The sequence below is a fragment of the Tenrec ecaudatus genome, chromosome 10 (assembly GCF_050624435.1).
Source record: "Tenrec ecaudatus isolate mTenEca1 chromosome 10, mTenEca1.hap1, whole genome shotgun sequence".
Classification (NCBI taxonomy): Eukaryota; Metazoa; Chordata; class Mammalia; order Afrosoricida; family Tenrecidae; genus Tenrec; species Tenrec ecaudatus.
The window spans coordinates 48883947-48892595 of record NC_134539.1 but is presented as its reverse complement, the minus strand read 5'-3'; the positions used below and the strand labels follow the sequence as shown (position 1 = coordinate 48892595).

At 42.2% G+C, this 8649-nt stretch overlaps 1 pseudogene; it reads right to left on the bottom strand.

Annotated features, from left to right (window-relative positions):
• Positions 1–5871: 5871 nt before the first annotated feature.
• LOC142457934 (large ribosomal subunit protein uL2-like) lies at positions 5872–6577 on the bottom strand (annotated as a pseudogene).
• Between the last annotated feature and the right edge of the window lie 2072 nt (positions 6578–8649).

Genomic DNA, 8649 nt, shown 5'->3' with positions numbered 1-8649 from the left:
CCTTATATCCATACAGAAACAACGCGGGGTAAATTATCTCATTGTTAAGCAAACAAATTTGATACACATAGCAACCCTATCTTTGGCCAAGCCAGACATCCTTGAGAAAATTAAACAACCATTTTCTCCCAGAACTTTCTCACCTCCTTGTTCTTGTTCTGAACAGTCTGTTCAGAACGTTAAGTCACAGAAGAAATCAGCAAACACTGACACATAGGTCAATGAGCCTTCCCAGCCATTTCAAGGCTGAGTCTTAATGGTCTTCAACACCCAGAATCCTCAGGAGAAGGCCATGTCCACAGAGAGGCCTCTTTGACTATGACCTGATTGACAGACTAGACTCCACCCCTTCACAAGTTGACAGGAGATTATGTAACTGCCACAAAGAGAGAACTTCCTAGTCTTGTAAAAAGCCACAGTCTCAGAAAATCTCAGGGGCAGTTTTGCCTGTCCTATAGGCTGGCTATGAGTCGGCATATACTTGATGGCAGAGAGTTTGGTTTTTGAGTTTTCTGACCTGAAAAGGAGCCCTGGGGGCTGCTAACCACAAGATCTCCAGTTCATAACTGCCATGCATTCTTAAGGGGAAAGGATGAAACTTTCACTCTCAGAAACAGTTACAGTCTCAGATAACCCACAGGGGCAATTCTACTCTGTCCTACGGGTCTCTATGAGTTGGATTCGATTTGATGACAGTGGATTTTCCTACCTGAAGGGCTCATTTTTGGCCACTATATCTGACAATGTTCTGCTGTTCATAATGTTTTCACTGGCTCAGGCCTTATAAGTGGATGGCCAATTTCTTAGTCTGGAAGCTCCACTGAAATCTATTAATCTTGGGTATTCTGCTGGTATTGGCCTCAAAGTCACTGCAATGAAGTCTGTGCTGACTCATAGGCCCCCTATAGGACAGAGTAGAACTATCTCCATGGGTGTCTGAGACTGTAACTCTTTATGAGAGTGGAAAGCCTTTTTGTTTTCCCAAGGAACACCTGATGGTTTCAAACTGCTGACCTTGCTGTTAGCAGACCAATTTGTAACCACTATACCACTAGGGATCCTTGCTGGCATTTGAAATATTGGTGAAATCCCTTCCAGGATCCCAGCGATACACAAGCCAACACAGTCAAACTGACAGACAAATGACGACCGCTAAAGCTAGTGATGAATTGAATTCTATTTACTGATCTCATCAGTCCAAAGTTGATCAAACATGCAGTCAAGATGAATGGACAATTCTTGTCGATTGAGATGCAAAACTTAGAAACAGAAGAAAGAGCAGTAGTTGGAAAATTAGTCCTTATGATAGAAATGAAGCTGGAGATTGAATTATAGAATTCTACAAGACCAATGATTCCTTCATTGCACATACATTTTTCCAACAATATCAATAGTCACAATACATGTGAATGTTACCAGGTGGAATACACAGGAATCAAATTTACTACATCTGTGGGAAGACACGTGGAGAATCTCAATATCAGCAGTCGCAGTGAGGCCGGGGGGTAGGGTGGATGGGACTGTGAACAGATCATTAATTGCTCATGTGCAAGTTCAGGTTGATGTTGAAGAAGATAAAAAGAAGTTTATGAGTGTCAAATATAACCTTGAATGTATCTCACCTGGATTTTAAGAAGATCTCAAGAGTAGATTTGACAAATTGAAAAACAAAGACAAAAGACCTAAAGAATTGTGAGATGGCTTCAAGTACATCATACATGAAGAAAGCAAAAGGTTATTGTGGTAATTACATAATCTGGTGTCAATTTGAGACTATTAAGCGTGAAGGGGTGGAGTCTAGCCTGTCAGCTTGATGACCTCATTTGGAGCCATGATGGAGATAAATAGCTCACTGAAGGCCAGACACTCTCTCTCTGCTTTGTCTTTCTGCTGACAAGCCACATGGAGCTACACTGATGGCACCCAGAGTCTTGGAGCTGATGGAGCCATGTGAAGCACCACACCAGCACTAAGATGCTTCCACCACCACTGGGTCCACAAGACTTTCCACCCACTGCCTTGTGATCCTCCTGCACTCGGCATCATTGCACGTGTTTTGAGTCTGAAAAGGAATTTGCAGACTGGTGTTGGCATATGGGCTAACCTCAGATTTGTTCTGGACTAGGCTGGGATGTTTTATTAATATACAATTATTCCGATATAAAGTTCTCTATTACACACATAACAGTGTCTTATGAAATTGTTTCTCTAGTCAGCTGAGACTAACACAGTCATTAAAAAGACAAGAATGAAAGAAAAGATCAAAGAAAATGTCAGAAGAGACTCTGAAACTTGCTCTAGAGCAGTGGTTCTCAACTTGTGGGTCGCAACCCCTTTGTTGATGATACAAGGGCATTTGACTGTGTGGATCATTACAAACTATTCATAGCATTGTGAAAAATGAGAATTCAAGAATACTTCATCATGCTCATGGGGGACCTGAACATGGACCAAGAGGCAGATAGTCATTTGAAAACAAACGAATACTTCATGGTTTAAAATCAGCCAATCGTGACAGGTACAGTAACTGTTCTAAAATTGATGGCCCCAACTAATAAAAAAGAAAAGTTCATGGAAAAAAATAATAAAATTGATGTCAAGGAGAGTGTGGCTTCTCTGGTCGAGTTTAATAAATTGAATTGTATCTGAGAGGTGAATGATGAGTAAACATAAGGTTGGGGTAGGAGGAAAGAAAAGAGGAAAGAAGAACAAATATATATAAATATATGAGGGGTACCCCCACCCCAAATGGAAAAAAGCCCTGGTGCCCCAAACCCTCCGACCCCCAACTTGCTCTGAGTTAGTGCACCCAGTGGAGTCTCCTGGGAAGGGTCTCTCCGGTCACAATGAATTCTTTTGTAAAAGCAGTTTCACTTGAACCTTCTTTTTGGTGATGGCTGATTTAAGAGAGCAGCTTGCAGCTGTGAAATTTTGTTTTCTGCTTAGGAAAAATACCACAGAAACTGTTGTGATGTTGAACACAGCTTACAAGGACAGTACTATGGGAAAAAACTCAAGTATATGAGTGATTTTTCCCATTGCAAAAAAAGTGAAATGTCGATTGATGACCATCCTCATTCTGGATGTCCATGAACTTCCCGAATGGATGAAAATATTGACCAAATTCGTGCAGTTGCACTTTAAGACCGATGATGAACCACTGAAGAGATGTGAAAATATATGGACTATCCCAGGATTCAAAGCAGTGAATTTTAACAGAAGCTTTGGACATCAGAAGGGTCGCCGTGAAATTTGTGCCCTGGGTTCAGACTGACCTGGAAAAAGTGTCGAGTGGAAACATGCTGTGCTTTGAAAGAGTGGCTCCAAAGGGACCCAAACTTTTTTCCCCAAGGTCATTACTGGTGGTGAGACATGCTGCTATTCTTACAACCCTGAAACCAAACATCAATTGAGCCAAGTGGTAGGCGCATCGTCACCTCATCCTCTAAAAGCTTGTCAAGTGAACTCAATGCTTATTTGTTTTTGTTTTTTGTGCGAGGGGGATATTGCATTTGGAGTTTATTCCACCAGGTCAGACTGTTACTCAAGCTTTCTGGTTAGAGGTCCTGAAAAGATAGCGTAACAGTGTGAAACAATAACAACAACAAAGGTTTGATTTGTGATAGAAGGGGGACTGCTTGTGCCACCATGACAATGCACCTGCTCACACGACCATCTCAGTGTGCCACTGTTTGTCAAAAAATGCCTGCCTCTCTTGCTCCATGCACCTGACTTACCTGACCTCAGTACATGTGATGTCATTTTGTTTCTGTGAATACAGAGGGACATTAAAGGACAGTCATTCGATGATATAGAAGAGGTGAAGAAAAAAACAAAATGAGGGAGGTGCTGTCAGCCATCCAAACAGATGATGAGTTTGAAAAATGTTTCCAAGAGTGGAACTGCAGATTTGACAAATGTATTAAGTGTAGTGACGAGTACTATGAAGATGATAAGGTTGTTTTGTAAAAAAAAAATTAAATACATAGCTTTGAAAAAAATTCCTTTTTTTCAAGGGGAGGAGGGGTTACCTATATATGTATGTGTTCATGCAACTTCAACAAGGAAGCAGATGGACCTTGGACCGCTACTTAAATCTTAGCCCTGTTCAAGAATGGTTTGTTCTAATAATGTGGCATTGTGTAATAGTCACCTTCCTGACATAATTGCTGAAGACAAAATGGGTGCATAAGCAAAGTTGAAGAAAGCTGATAGTGCCCAGCTATTAAAAATGACAGTATCTGAGGTCTTAAAGGCATGTAGTTAAACAAGTGGCCATCTAGCAGGGAAGCAAGAAAGCCCACATGGAAGAAGCATACCAGCCTGTGTGATCATAAGGTGTCTATGGGAAGAGGTATCAGAAGTTCAGAAACAAGCAACCAAATTGATGTGAAAGGAGTATGAACGTAGTGGCAACCCAAAACCCACCTGTAAGATAATTGGACCGTTCCTCTCAGAAATGCCACACTGAAGGGATGAAAAAAATCCAGGGTGCACCTTAGCACTGATCAACCACATAGCTAGTTCTCTAATATTTCCTCCCCGTGATAGTATGGTTTTTATTTGTTTTACCTTATTATTCATGTTAGATTTGTGTATGTTCTTTTGCATAGTTAAGATAGCTCAGTACATGAAAGCCAAGATAGATAACCCTTCAGAAACAGTAACAGGAGTAATGGGTGGGTACAGGAAGAGAGCCGGAGGGTGGGAGGAGGGGGAGGGGACACAGCTGATAGCACTGATGATTGTATAAACCCGCTTGATGGGATCAAAGAGCAGAATTGTATGTGGTGAATGGATATATTGGATCATGTAAGAAGATATGGGGGAAAAACCCACCAAAACCTATTATAAAGGGGAAAATAATAAGGGTCCCTGGGGGAAGGAGGGAATAAAGGGGAGCTTATATCCAGGAGTTCATGAAGAAAGAAAATGTACTGAAACTGATTGTGGTAGCAACTGTACAATAATATCTGTAAGAGCTCCCAATAAAGTGACTAAAAAAATTTAATCAGGAAAGGTGTGTATCAGGGTTTATCCTTTTACTATACTTATTTGACCTGTATGCTGCACAAGTCATCTGAGAGGCTGGACCATCTAGAGAAGAACACAGCAGGGGTCAATGGCACCCTGTGACACACAGATGACAACCTTGCTTGCTGAAAGTGAGAGGACTGGGCGCTTGCTGGTGAAGACTACAGACTGAAATCTTCAGCGTGGATTGCAATTCAATGCAAAGAAAACCCAAACCCTCTCAATTAGACCAATAGATGATACGATAAATGGATAACGATTGAGGTTAAATTGTCCAGAATTTAATCTTGTTTGGGTCCACAATAAATGGAAGCAACAGGCAAGAAATCTGATGATGCACTGCATTGGGTAAATCTGCTGCACAAGACCTCCTTAACGTGCTGAAGAGCAAGGATGTCACTTTGACACAGCCACTGTGGCAAGCCGTCTTGTCGAGGGCTTGCCTCTTCTTCACTGCCTCTACTTTACGTCTCCCCGAACTTCCCTTCTAGCCTACTTTTCCAGGGACTGATCCCTCCTGATGACATAGTCAAAGCACAATAAACAAAGTCTTGTTACCTTCACCCCTAAGGAGCATCTCTTGAGAGTTCCTGGTACTCTCAATATTCTTCGCCAGCACCAATATTGTGAAGAAGGTGTAGAAAAATAACAACACATTGTAAAATTTGTAACCAATGACACAGAACAAGTTGTATCAAAATTATTAGTGAGGACTTTGATTTGTTGCATAAACTTTCACCTAAAACAATAAATTTTCTTTCCTTCCTGCTTTCTTTCTTTCTCTCATTCTTTTCTTTCTTTCGTGACAGAAGTAAAGAATTCATTGAGTCCTCAGCCCTAGTTCTCCTGCACGGTCTTGGTTCCCTGGGGCTGCCCAGTCTGGCGCCCAGCAGGGGCATCTCTGCGGATAGTTGAGGGCTTGCCAATGGGCTGGTGGTGACCACCTCCCAAGGGTTGCTCCACAGGGTTCATGGCCACACCCGCACGCGAGGCCAGCAGTTCCTCTTGGCCTTCTACTTGTGATAGGCATGACCAGCCTTCAGGATGGACCTGTCGATGCGGCCACCGCCGGCCACCACCCCAACCACAGCTCTGTTGGCAGAGGCCATGACCTTCGTGGAGCCGAGGGCAGCTGCACTCGGGTTTTCTTGGTCTCGGAGTTGGGGGAGATGGAAGTGGCATCGTTCCCAGAGGCCCATGCTAGCCTGCCTCGGGCTCAAGGCTTCTACTCCAGACAGCACACGATGGAGCCCGTGGGCATGGTGCCCACTGGTAGAACAGCCGCTGTTGAGCTGGCCCTTCTTGCCGCAGGACACAAACGGGCCGAGTGTGTGCCTTGGGCTGCGATGAATAGTTCCGTTTCTTAAACTGGTAGGGGGTCTCTGAAGACCAACTCGGCGAGCTGCATGCCGGTCCGGGTCGTGGATAATGTCCTTCACTGTGCCCTTGATGTAGCCGTGTGCTCCGTGAAGTCCACCGCGCTCAGTGGCGCGCGGAACCCAGACCCTGCACCTTCCCTTCTGTCCCGGATGACGCGGCCCATGGCGGCAGGTCTGCTTTCAAGCATGGCTGAAAGAGCAAAACATTTCTTTTTAAAAAATGATAGGTAGACTAAATGTTCACTATTGTATAATCCTTAAAAATACCTAAGTGGCTGTTCAGATATTGAGTTGATTTGAAGTTTCAAAAATGTAAGAATCAATTGAGCAAAAAGTTAAAGTAGTGTATTGGTCGGGATTGATTAGAGAAACAAATCCATAGACACTCATATGTGTATAAGAAAGCTTTATATAAAAGAATAATTGTATATTAAGAAAATATCCCAACACATGCAATGACACTGAATGCAGGAAGATCACAGGCCAGTGGGTGGAAAGTCTTGTGGATCCAGTGGCTGTGGAAGCATCTCAGTGCTGGCAGGGGTCTCCACGTGGCTCCTCCAGCTCCAGGGCTCTGGCTGCCATCAGCATAGCTCCATGTGGCTTGTCAACAGGAATGTCTCTCAGGGTGAAAGACAAGGAGAGAGAGAGAGAGAGAGAGAGAGTGTGTGTGTGTGTGTGTGTGTGTGTGTGTGTGTGTGTGTCTGGCCTCCAGTGAGCTGTTTATCTCCAGTGTGCCTCCAAATGAGATCATCAAGCTGCAACCTGATTGACAGGCTAGACTCCACCTCTTAGCAAATTGACAGATTATGTAATCATCATAAGTATGAATACCAAATAGAAGCAATAATCTTGCCTTTTTTCCTCTCCCTTTCTATGTAAGCATGTTTTGAATGGGTAGAAAAGCATCTTATGTACAAGTCAGTTTGGGTGCTGAACTTACTTTGATTTTGTTAATCATGAAATGGTAACTTTGTAACAGCCTTCAGATTTTAAGATATTCTATTAGAGTGAATAAACTCTAAATGATGGGAAGGTTTAGGACAACTGTCAATTTATAGGTTGATCTTATTGAAACCACTGGTCTAGTGTGGTGTATTGTGGTCTGGGGGAATGCCTGGAGTTCACTAGAGTTCACAGCAGGACTATAGCAATTATGTTATGAATCAAGCAAGCCTGTTTATAAAAGTTTGTAACACTAAAATCTTCACCTAGGTTATGTGTATAAACAAACAAGAGAGCGAGAGAGAAAATGGAAAAGGAGAAAGATACAGAGAGAGTGTGAGAGAAATGGAGCCTCTAATATTTATTGAGCACGAGTTGTGGGCCAGGCACTTCCTTAAAATATTAATTTGACTTTCACAACAGTCTTAAAATGTAAAATTGGCAGTCAAAAGATTACTAAATTATCTTATCTGCTTTGCTAACACATATCCAAATGACTAAGCTCTACTTTGACACATACCTATTTTAATTTTCAAATTTTATAATTGATGCTGTTTTCATCTGTCATTTGCTAGGTTGGAGTACTAATGTAAATTATGAACAAGAATCGTGGGCAAGTCTGCAGCCCTTTCTATTTGTATCAGCCATCTTTAAGTAGACTCCGTTTCATTGACGCTGGTTATATATTTCTCATTTTATGCTTCACCTGTTTCTCAAGGGTCCAAAAAAGAGTTTGTAATGTTAATTACTATTTGCTTCCTGCTTGGGTCAGTTTGAGCCTTCCAACTTTCTTGGTTATTTTATAAGATTGATGAGGCCCAGGAGAGTAGAGGGAAGTTGGGGACAGGAGGAGAGGAAGGGGGATGAACAAAAGAAACCTTGGGAGAAGGGAGACAGCAGTTGGTGTAAGATATGAAAATAATAAAAATTTATAATTTATCAAAGGGCCGTGGTGCGGGGAGGGAGGTAAAAAGAAGAGCTGATACCAAGGGCTCAAATAGAAAGTAAATGTTTAGAAAATAATGATGGCAACATATTTGCTTGATACAATTGATGTGTGGATTGTTATAAGAGCCCTCAATAAAATGATCTTTTAATTAAAAAACAAAAGATGAAAGCCCTGTCTTTCTCTCAAAGAGCATCTGGTAGTTTTGAAGTCGGGCCTTGTGGATAAGCGTAACTCCCACTCCCTCAGGGCTCCTGGATTGACCTAAAAAAGGGCAATTTTAAGAAACAATAGTTTCACATTGTTGAAGTTTTCTTTCATAAACGTTTCTATGATTTTGTAGCA